Source organism: Pinus tabuliformis, chromosome X (assembly GCF_031772625.1).
Source record: "Pinus tabuliformis cultivar Carrire ecotype Pingquan chromosome X, CPIR1, whole genome shotgun sequence".
Classification (NCBI taxonomy): Eukaryota; Viridiplantae; Streptophyta; class Pinopsida; order Pinales; family Pinaceae; genus Pinus; species Pinus tabuliformis.
Window position 1 is genome coordinate 759,445,406 of NC_142308.1, and position 12,298 is coordinate 759,457,703.

The 12,298-nt window shown below is 38.6% G+C and overlaps 1 protein-coding gene across 3 annotated transcripts in view; it reads right to left on the reverse strand.

The window, feature by feature from the left end:
* LOC149142081 (transcription factor TGA2.2-like) overlaps window positions 1-12,298 on the reverse strand; it is a 257,623-nt gene that overhangs the window by 72,712 nt on the left and 172,613 nt on the right. The window lies entirely within an intron of this gene.

A 12,298-nucleotide genomic window follows, 5' to 3' on the forward strand; every position in this document is an offset into this window, starting at 1 on the left:
TTTAAAAAGCACCCTAGTCATGGTCAATAAAAGGAAAATGTCGCTGTATTATAGTAAGGAATTTAACCTTTATGAAATATCAAGAGAATATTTTTAATAATAATTATGAAATAGGATTGAAATTTGCAGTTGTCTATAACGCGACTTTTTGAAAGCCTTTCGGGCGGGTTTTTCCGGTCGAAATCCGGCAGGAATTTATTGGAATCGCAAGTTTGATAGCTAGTTTCTGCACAATGAAAGCATCCCAGGAGTTTTTCAGGGTGCTGAATCCAAATATGCAGTTAAAAAACCATTTTAACTGCAACAAATCAAGATTTAACCTCAATTTCTTCCCCCGGATTCCGTCACCGGAATCTCCAAAAAGTCGCATTATAGACAACTCCTTGAAATTTATCTTTATTTATAATATTAAATTATTTTTGCTTATATATATATATATATATATATATATATATATCAAATTACAATGTATTTAATTTTATATATATATATATATATATATTTAAACTTTTAAATAAAACATATGTTTAAAATAAATATTTTGATGTTTAATTTAAATTATTGCATCAGTCATTTAATATTTGTAATACATTACTCTGTATTATAAAAATTAAAATACATTTTTAAAATCTTATTAAAATATCGAATTAAAAGTTTTATAAATATTTTAAAATATCAAAATTATTTATAATTTCACCAATTTATTGAAATTTTTATATTGACATTCTTACTTAAATCATTCAACTTTATAATGCAAATTGTGTTCAAAACGTATCATTTCAACCATACGTCAAATATTCTCCAAAAATTACAAAACTCACAAGAAAATTATCTTTCAATTTAATACACGAAGAGCGTGCTCCAATAACTTCATTTTGGCGGTGAGTTGAATGGGCATTGATAGCCAGTCACAGCGATCGTGATTCTCTTTGATGCAGTTGCGAGTCGTTCTAAATCATCCTCTCCATGATTTGTTTAATGTCTATGCCCGAAATAATGCATTCGTTGATCTTCTCATGGTTCATAAATGCTTGTCTTATCTTCAGTTTTTCAGTAGAAAGGCATATTTGTACCGAAAACGCAGCCCAATCAACATGGAAAAATTTGAAAATTGATGCTATAAATAGTGATTTAACGCCAGCATGTACAACCAAAGATTTGATGGTACAACAAACCACAGATTTTAGGGTACAATGTAATCATTGTAAAATAAGATGTGAACCAATCAAAATTGAAATAAATATATTAAAATATTATCAAAAAATAATAAAATTCAATTTCTAATGTTTAACTATGGACAAAGGTGCAAATTTTTTTGGTCAAAGCAAATTAATAGCTAGTCAAATAGAAAACTGAACACAATATATCCTGCCTGCACTTAGAAGAAAAAGGGGAAAATTAAAGTGAAGTTTAAGTTGTGGGGGCCACTTAAGTAAGGAAATCGAACTCCCTAGAAGAAACTGAACCGCATGAAAGAGGAATCAAGCAAGGGGGTCGAATTGGTGGAGCCCACAAGGATGGTTGGGTAGCAATTATAAAAGGAAGGGAAGAGCTTCATTTTGAGATCATCTTGGCATTTTATTTTCAGAATTGGAGTGTTTGCTTGAGCTACTTAGCCAAGTCAACTAGTGTTGTTTAGCACAAGGGATTTCTAAGCGGAAATTCTAGCTCTTCTTTAGGGGACTTCGAGTGCCACTCGAGGAGAGAGATTGTGGAAGATCGTAGTATTTTGTGTGTGGGATTTCACAGTAATTTCTTCAGCCTATGCGAGTTTCTGGTGGATGCAGTGGAGGAATTTGCTAGGTTTTAAGGAGCTAGAATTTGTTGTTTTCCGAACTGGCTATTTTGTGGAGATATTCCTTTGTGGAGGACGAGTTGATTTTCGGGGATTTCCAGCTTGGAAGAGCTGGAGATTCGCAGTAATTTCTTCAGCCTGTGCGAGTTTCTGGTGGATGCAATGGAGGATCTTGCTAGGTTTTAAGGAGCTAGAATTTGTTGTTTTCCAGACTAGCTATTTTGTGGAGATATTCCTTTGTGGAGGGCGAGTTGATTTTGGGGTATTTCCGGCTTGGAAGTGCTGGAGATTTGTGGGCCGAATTTCTTTTTCTTTGGGCATGCCCTGGGGTTTAACAGTGTTGTTGTGTCGGATATTAGAGCTAATTTTGGCTGGGAGTTTGGGGAGGAAATTTCGTGGAGTTTTGGAGGAGTTTCCCCTTTGGGAAAACCGTTCATTTTACTGGAGATCGATTTTTGTAGCTCACTGGTAGGCTAGAAGGGCTACACACAATTTTTGGGGCCCTAGTGACCAGTGGATTCAACTTGAGATTTTTCTGGGTTTTGTTGGATTGGGTGTGAGGAGCCTTCTCCTAATTTTTCAAAATTTTTGGAGCATTATTGAGGGATCATTTTAGAGTTTGTCTCCAGCAGTAGCAACAGTGATGTTTTAGGCAGTGCATTTGGACAGATTGGGCCTATTATGTTTGGAGCTTGCTTCAATATTCACCTGGGTATTGCATGCTTGCAGTAGCAAGCCTAGGTTCTATCATTCTACTCCATTATATTTAGCATCCAAGAAATATTTAATAAAATGGCTCAGATTTGTTGCTACTATTCTATGATTTACTAATTGTGCTTGCATGGTTGGATTTTCTTGTTGTAGCTTAGTGCATGGTTTTGAAATCCATTGTATTTCCTAGTTTGGGACATTATAGTGGTATCAGAGCTGTGACATGGCTAGTTGTGGGATGATTTCCTTCTATGACCCCGGAGGATAAGGAGAACATCACTTCCAGAAGGAACAAGTATAGGAGTAGAGAGCAGGAGTTGAAAATTACCCCAGATTCAGAGGCTCCAGAGCAAGGAGTAAACACAGTAGAAATGGGAGATAGTAGCAATGATGAGATGGCCACAACATTCAAGAGCATCTTGAGTGCCTTGAATGATTTGGTGAAAGGGAAGAATGATGTTGTGAGAGGGCAAAGGGAGGTGATGGATGAATTGAGGCAATAGCGCATTAGGGACAACCACAAGAAGTTTATTGGAGGTGAGAATTTAGGAGCATCTCACTCTTGGAAAATGTAACTAGGTTTGTTCTTCATAATTGTAATTGAAGTCAAAATGTAATATATTTGCCAAAAGAAAAGCATAAAGAATTTTTATTATTATTGAATTGACTTATTAAAGCATGGGTTTCATGCTTGGGTCAAATGTATAGGTCAAGCCTCCATTGTAGGCTTTCGGTTATTGTCAAAGTCAATTTGTGAAGACTCCTCCATCCATCTAAGTCTCCTTGCTGTTGAAAGAATCTCCATCAAGTCGACTTCCGTAAGATGATCACATGTCGGCCTACACAATTGTTCGAAAATACATGTCGGTTCAATAACAGTGACACAACTCTTCATGATCACATGCTGGCCTATTTTCATGTGGCAACAATTATATATATCAGCCTAAGTAATTCGCATAAATCACAATTTAGAGCTTGCATTTTCAGAGAGGTTTTTCGTTGATCACAGAAATTCGAACAAGGCATTTCAAAGATAAGGTTTCGGTGTAATTGCAAGAGCTCGGATAGGGTATGTTCGGTGCTCCAATAGTTCAAGGTTACCACAGCTCGGAGCTTCCACAAGTTTGTGAATGTCTTGGTGTCATCACAGTAATGAAGTCTTAGTTCTCCAGTGTTTCAGTGCTATCACAATTTCAATGCTAGTGCTATCACATTGATATTAGTTTGGTGCCATTGCAAGGAACTAAGTGTGAAGAAGAATGACTGCGACAGGAGCAATTGAACTGAAGAATGACAAGGTTGACTTCATGGATGGAGGAAGTCTCGAGTCTAAGTTGTAAGGGTCTTGGTCGTCTCATGTTGAATCTACTGAAGGAAGAATTTAGACTAGGTTTCCCCCTAGAGTGGGGTTTTGCCCTGGTAGCATGCCTACATCTTGTGTACTCTTTTATTTGTTGCTTGGCATTAGTCTTGATGATAAGAAAAGATAACTAGAAAGATTAAATAATAATAATAACATCACAAGATAATGTCATAATAAGAGAAATCGTTTAACTGCATCTCTATGGAATTATCTAACTTGGAATCAGAGCTATGGTCAAGGTCAAAGGCAGTTTAAAGAAGGGCAGCTCCAGGCTAATAAAACTAATGAAACTAAGATTACAGTGAGCAAATTAAAGACACCAAGAATGAAGGAGAAAGAAGTCGAATCACTTCGGAGAATGAGCTTGTAAAATTTCAGTGAATAGACAGTACATCAAAGCAGTGACTTCATTATAAATTGTAGAAAGATTCTCAGCATATAAGTAACAGTGAAAACAAGAGAGATTTTCGGTACCTACATAGTGAGATAGTTCGGATCTTTCCAGAGATTGGGCTCTTAACATTTTGGTGAAGATACAGTCTCAGTATTTCGGTGGAGGCACAGTCTAAACATTTTAGTGAAGGCACAATATTTCGGTAATGGCACAATTTAACAAACATATAACTTCGCTATATATATCAGAGATGACTTCGGTGTTATATGCCACCACTATACCACAGTCTCAGTGCATTCACTATTTCGGTGCCACCATAGAAATGAGATCTCAGTGATACATCACAGTGAAGGATTCGGTGCTTCCAATATTGAGTAGATTTTGATGAGAAGGTTTTGGTGTTACTACAATAACACAATTTTGGTGCTTCCAATAGAAAAGGAGTTCGTGTCACTGTAATGTGAGAGGTTCACTACATTGAGAAGGGATGGAACTTCGTATAGCTACCTATGAAGGTCTATCAAGGTCAAGCACAAGAAACCAGCATAAGAAAATCAAGTACTCTATACCCAACAAGATACACTTGCAACAAGTCTAATAAAAACAGAGGTATGTAATTCACAAGGTATGTATGCTCATAAGCATTTGAATTCCTATTATTACTAATGGTTCATATAATCCTTGTTTCTAACTAGTCTAGGATTAAGAGTGTACTTTCTAGTTAACATATTAGAACCTTAATCCTCTCCCTCTAGGATTTACAAGTAATCTAGGATTCCAAGCAAAAGTCCTTGAAAGAAAGAATAACTTTTCATAGAATTCCATCCTCCGTGGCTATGTAGGAAATCTAACCTAAGAAATTAAATCACATTCTTGGTATCACATGTTGTGGTTGTAAGTATGTACTACAGGTATAAAAAGATGATGGCTTAATGCAAAGAGAACACTTCAAGGAATCCTTACCAAGTTTGTCGAGGAACATCTCCAGGTATGTCTTAAACTATACACCTTATAAATTCTCTTAAAGATACGTTCATCTTATTTTTGAAGTTTGCATTTCTTTACTAACGTCGTTATGTCTAGCTACCTTGAATCATAATGATTCTTGTTTTGGGTGATTCATCACTTGATAAATCTACCCTCCTGATATTCTTAATTGATTCTATAGAATCCTAGACAGGTTCTCGGGAAAACCCTAACCTAAGGGTATGCTAATGTTAATGTCTTAAACCCTAAAACTACTTAGGGTTATTGAGAAATGCTATTTGAATTTTTTGTTGATAATGTTGTGTTTGGGGTCTTGATATGATTATGAAAATCTGGACTTGTTAGGGTTGAAATAATGTTGTCTGAAATCCCGAACCTTTGAAGTTCTGGTAAAGTAGGGTTTGATATGGATTGAAACCCTAGATCCTTAGGGTTTGGTTGGGTCTATAAGCAAAACCCTTGTTATGTATTTAAATTCCTAGGAATGAAACCCTAAGTATGTGTTCATTTGGTTGAAACCCTAGCCTATTCTAGGTCGGTATATGTCTAACGTATTAATATTGCCTGACATATGATGTGCTTATGATATGCTGATGAATTCCTAGATATATGTCTTTACCTAAGTGTTAATGGTCATGAGTCCTAGGGTTTGAAAACAAGCCCTAGTCAAAGTTTGATGATCTAGGATGATGTTTGGAAAATCTAGGGTTTAGCAACTAAACCCTAGTAGTAGTTAAATTCTCTAGTATGTATAATCGTCTAGAATTTATGAATCTATGTAGTGATTGTTGAGAATTTGTAGATGGAAATCTAGGGTTTACATCAAATCCTAGTAGATGATAGACATGATGTTGTTTAAGTTGTGATTGGTTTTGATTGTTGAAGCTCATGTATGAAATCCTAGTGGGGAGTCTAACATATGAATTCTAATAATTGTTAGACAACTTACTTGTTTGAATTATTTCTAGGTTTTGCTATATGAAAGAACTTGTCATCTCGTTGAAAGAATATTGAAACCCTAGATGAGTTTAATATTTTGAGTTGTGGATGTGATTTAGAGTTTGTAACAAAACCTAGGCAAGAAGTCGAAGTATTGAAGTATAGTCTCTTGCTGATTATGCCTCCATTATTATAATATTTTGATATGGCTAACTTCATGCTTCTATAATTTTGGTTGTACTTGCTATCTAAGTTGTGCAGGGATATCATCTTCCAGTTGGTGAAGATGATCGTAAAGTAAAGTTGATGTGACAAGCATGATATATGAATGACTCTGATAAGAAGCATGGAAGCCATGAAAGATTCTCCAATGTCATAAAGAAGAAGTAGAACTCCCTAAGTTAAGAGCGAGTCTGGTGTTGATTTCTGGTAGCATCAGATGTGCTCTAAGTCTCAAAATTTGCAGGGAGGCTTAGACACATGCATTCTCCAATACCCAAAAATCATTTTGGAAAATTCCACCCGGAGAGAGTTTTATTAAAATGGGACCCTAAGTCTAAATTTAGGAAATTAAAATAATTAAAGGGTATTAATCTAACTATGGGTGTAACTTATAGAAGAAGACGAGATCAAGCCAAAATGATCTATGCCATTGATTAGAAGTAAATCTGGGTTGTTGGTTGTCCAACAAAAAGATATAAGAAGAGGCTTGAGGGGCATTTGGAGTCTATGTCACAAGGTTCGTCGAACTTTAACCTTGAGGTTCGAATTTTGGCGAACCTTAAAATAATTTTGAAGTTTGGCGAACCTCATCCAACCTCATAGCCATTGACCAAGTCCAAAGAACAAAACTCATAACTTCATGTCACAACTCAAGCTGTAATTTATCCTTGCAGTTTCCATGTCCGTAATAGCATTTTTGATGTTTATTGATGTTGATTTCTTACTATTTTATCCTATAATTCATTATATATATATATATATAGAGAGAGAGAGAGAGAGAGAGAGAGAGAGAGACGAACCTAATGGAAAACGTCATTCGAAGCTCATCAAAAAAATCGAACTCAAACCGAACCTAATCATTGTCGAACCCGAACCATGTGACATTGCTTGGAGAACACACAGAGGGGAGATCAGAAGTTCGATTTTCTAAAGCAAAGCAGTAGCTGGAAAGATTTTTGATAGTGATCTTTTGCAATGAAGCGCAGGGATAGTATATGAAGGGAAATCTTTCCCGATCGGAGAATAGAATACTCAGCAGAGAAGAGAGAGAGCAATCCAGCAAAGGCAACGCAGAGCCAGAGAGGTTGATGCAGAGCCATGCAGAAGCAGCGCAGAGCCTTGAGGAAGTCCAAAAATTTGCCAAGGAGATCGATTTCTGTAGTTGGAAGTCAGGGTGTGAGACTGGGAGAGCAGAAGTCAAAATCTCAAAGGTAAATCGATCAGCCGGGAGGAGTGACGCAGTCCCCAGAGGGTGTGACATTGGGCTGACACAGTGACTGCGCAAAGGCTACGCAGAGGCAGCCAGGGGCAGTTCATTCAGTGGCTGGATCAGCCAGTTCCAGTGATAGAGTGAGGTAACCTCACTTATCTCTCTGTCAATGATATTCTCTGTAATTGGCTTGTCGGGAAGGCATCTAGAGATTGTATTCAGATTACTACTGCATAATAATAAAACCCTCAAAGTTGTTGCACTAGTTTTCCCGCATTGGGTTTTTCCGGGGACATTTGTCCAAAAATAACTATGTAGATGTGTGTTGTATTTCTTTCTTGTTCATTTTCTTGTTTCCGCATTTTATTTAAATGGTGAAGGTTACAGTGCATTCGTGTCAGTGTTTACTGTAGGAAACAGTGAATAATTTGGTTCAGCAATTAACAAATAGGAGAAGCGTAATCAATTGTTGCAGTAGAAATTTGGGCATCCAAATTTTCACATCTGGATGAAATATCCCTAGGTTAAGAGGGAGCTCGAATGAAAGAAATCTCCCTAGGATAAGAGGATGGTAGAGAATATTCCTTGTACAGGAATAATTAGATCCTCTATGTTTAAGAGGGAATGATAGATATGATTCTCTACTTCATGTGTCATGCACTAGACCAGGACTAACAACCGTAAGTTTTAGTGAAGGCCATGAGTGAGAGAAGGAAATTGGAGAATGCATTTTGAGGTGTTGCTGAAAGAAGGAAAGTAGGATTCGATTGAAGAATATGTTGTTGCATATGAAGTAGGAAAGGAAAGTGTATGATTGAGGAATCTTCTGTCAAAGATTTGGTTGATAGTCCTACTATGAAAAGTTGAGAAGCAACATCAAGTTGTCTGGAAGACCCCAGAGGTTTGTATTTGATTATGTACATGTGAAAGTATATTATTAATTGGGGTTGTGTTTGTATAGGTAAATTTCTCGAAGGTTTTGATAGCATGTTGGTTACCGATCAGTTTGATTGGAGAGACATCTGGCTAGCACTTTGTGTTGATTTCTAGGTCCCAAAGTTGGAAGGGTGGCATTAGTCATTGAGCTCTGACACGCACCTGGATCTCTGGGTTGATGGTTAGCAAGTAAGCCTGATGGTACCTAGAGAGGCTGAAAGCTTGAGTCCATCTTAGTCCCACCCGGATAGATTGCCCTGGTCAAGAATCTAGTCTGTGGCATTGCGGTGCCTAAATTGTTGACAGACCAATGGATAGATTGCCCTGGTCAGGAATCTAGTCCATGCCATTGCGGCGCCTAAACTTGTTCATAGATGATGTGGTTTGAGATCTTCCATGTACCTCTTTTTGGTTATATGTAAATATGAATAACTCCCTAGTTAAGAGGGAGTGTTGGAACATGTAACTAGGTTGGGTCTTCATAATTGTACTTGAAGTCAAAATGTAACATATTTGTCAAAAGAAAAGCAAAAAGAATTTTTATTATTATTGAACTAACTTATTAAAGCATGGCTTTCATGCTTGGGTCAAATGTATAGGTCAAGCCTCCACTGTAGGCTTTAGGTTTTGTCAAAGTCAATTTGTGAAGACTCCTCCATCCATCGAAGTCTCCTTCTTGTTGAAAGAATCTCCATCAAGTTGGATTCCATAAGATGATCACATGTTGGCCTACACAACTGTTTGAATATAGATGTCGGCTCAATAACAGTGACACAACTCTTCATGATCACATGTCGGCCTATTTTCATGTGGCAACAACTATAAATATCAGCCTAAGTAATTCGCATAAATCACAGTTTAGAGCTCGCATTTTTAGAGAGGTTTTTCCGTGATCACAGAAATTTGGACAAGGCATTTCAGAGATAAGATTTCGGTGTAATTGCGGGAGCTCGGATAGGGTACAAGGATCACAGTTTGATGCTCCAACAGTTTAGGGTTACCACAGCTCGAAACTTCCACAAGTTTGTGAATGTCTTGATGTCATCATAGTATTGAAGTCTTAGTTCTCTAGTGTTTCGGTGCTATCACAGTCTCGATGCTAATGCTATCGCAATGATATTAGTTTGGTGCCATTGCAAGGAACTAAGTGTGAAGAAGAATAACTGCTACAGGAGCTATTGAACTGAAGAATGACAAGGTTGACTTGATGGATGGAGGAAGTCTAGAGTCTAATTTGTAAGGGTCTTGGTCGTCTCATCTTGAATCTACTGAAGGAAGAATTTAGACTGGGTTTTCCCCTAGAGTGGAGTTTTTCCCTGGCAACCTACCCACATCTTGTGTACTCTTTTATTTATTGCTTGGCATTAGTCTTGATGATAAGAAAAGATAACTCGAAAGAACAAATCATAATAATAACATCACAAGATAATGTCATAATAAGAGAAATCATTTAATTGTCATCTCTATGGATTTCTCTAACACTGACCACATGGAGAATGACATCCCTCAGAACAACACCCTTATCCACCATGGAGCAACCAAATCCACCATGCCTACATTTCTGGCTCCTGGGAGTGGGGAACAACCTGATGTCAAGGAGATGCCTATGGGGGATTACTTTCGAGAGTGGCAATCCATGGGGGCGGAGTTCCATGAAGCGATTAATTTTCGAGATTTCTTCTAGCTCAAGCATAACAACCGAGGCAAGGGAGCAAACGGCTCATCGTGGCAGAACTCAAACTTGCAACACACTGTCGGGAGATTGTACCTTCTTATATTTGATGGGTCCTCTAAATGCACAGAGATGGCATGGGTGGAGAAGCTAGACTCCTATTCCCACCTTAACCAAATGTAGGAGGAAGAGGTGATTAAGTTGGATGCTTTGTGTTTGGAGGGGGATGCACACGACTGGTGGTTTCATGGATTGACTACATTGGTGCATGCCAATGTATCTTCTTATGAGGAGTTTACTAGGAAGGTGTTGGAGCATTTTGAGCAGAGAGACCTTGAGTCACATTTCCGAGAGTTGACACATCTCATGCAGACAGGGAGCATAGTAGAGTTTTTAAGATTGTCTGTGATGGTGCCAAACCTATCAGAGCCCAGGAGGGTCTTCCTATTCGTGGAGGGCTTGGCAGAGTCTTTGAGTGGGTTTGTGAGGTCGAATAGACCTGCTTCCTTACAGGACTCAATGAGCAGAGTGAAAGATTTGTGGGGTGAGATCCCCAAGTATAAGGCACCCTTACCCACAAAGACTATTTTCCCTCAGAGAGGTAGAGACACCAAACCCCAACCACAAAGGGAGATAGCAAGGCATGGGAAGTTAGATGATGAGACTCAGAGGGACCTCAAGAGGAGGAAACTATGTTTCACATGCCAAGAGTTGTGGGCACTAGGACACAGATGCACCAAGGGAAAGGCCCACTACATCGAGGTGTTTTCAGATAGCGAGCCTGAGGATGATGTTGAGCAGGGGGGCGGTGTAGAATATAGTGAGCCGTAAGGTACAAGAGGAGGAGCACCACCACCACCACCACCTAGAGGAGGACCGCTTTTGCTCACTGGGGGAGTTATTGCTTTTCTTTGGGGAGTTCCAAAATATTTGACCCTACGTATCAAGGGCATAGTGCAGGGATAACGTGCTTCAGCGCTAGTGGAGAGCGGGGCTACCCACAATTTTATTAATGCTCAGATGGTGGAGTGGAGAGGCATATGCAAAAACACTTTTGAGGGATTTTCAGTGATTGTTCTAGGAGACCAAACTATGCAGTGCGCTAGATATGTTACCAGCTTGACCCTGACTATGGGGAATTATTCGATGATAGATCATTTCTTTGTGGTTGATGTGCCAAACACCAATGTGGTGTTGGGTGTTTAGTGGTTGTATTCTCTGGGACGCATCACCACTGATTGGAAGAAGTTAGAGATGGAGTTCATTGCACCAGATGGGAGACCAGTATTATTGAGGGGCATGCACTTGTATCCACCACAGACAGTATCAACACACATGATGACAACAGACTTGAGGCATGGGGACACTGCGTGGGCGATAGATTTGTGCATTTTTAAGACAGGGAAGCGGCAACAACCACATCCAAACATTTTGGCACTACTAGAGAAGCATCAAGCAGTGTTTCGTGACATTCACCCAGGACATAAACCGGATAGAGGTTTTGAGCATACTATAGATCTGTAGGAGCGTGTGCATGCAGTCAACACTACACCCTATAGACATCCCAAGGCCTATCAAGATGAGATAGAGAGAGCCATATAGGAGTTGTTGGCTTTGGGACACATCAAACCCAGTTCTAGTCCCTTTTCTTCTTCAGTTGGGCTAGTGAAGAAGAAAGATGGGATAGTATGCATGTGCATCGATTATAAGGCCCTGAATAAGAAGACATTGAAGAATTGATACTTGATTCAGCGCATTGATGAGTTGATCGATGAGCTTAGAGGAGCTAAATACTTCTCTAAGATAGATTTGCGTTCGGGATATCATCAGATTCAAGTGAGAGAGCAGAACATCTCGAAGACTGCATTTTGATGTCATTACGGGAATTTTGAGTTCTTGGTGATACCCTTTGGGTTAACCAATGCATCGACTACTTTCCAGTCTTGTATGAACCATGTGTTCCAAAATCAGTTGCATAGATTTGTGCTAGTATTTTTCGATGATATCCTGATTTACAGTATGACCTGGGAGGAGCATTTGCAACACTTGGAGGAGGTCTTGCGCATCTT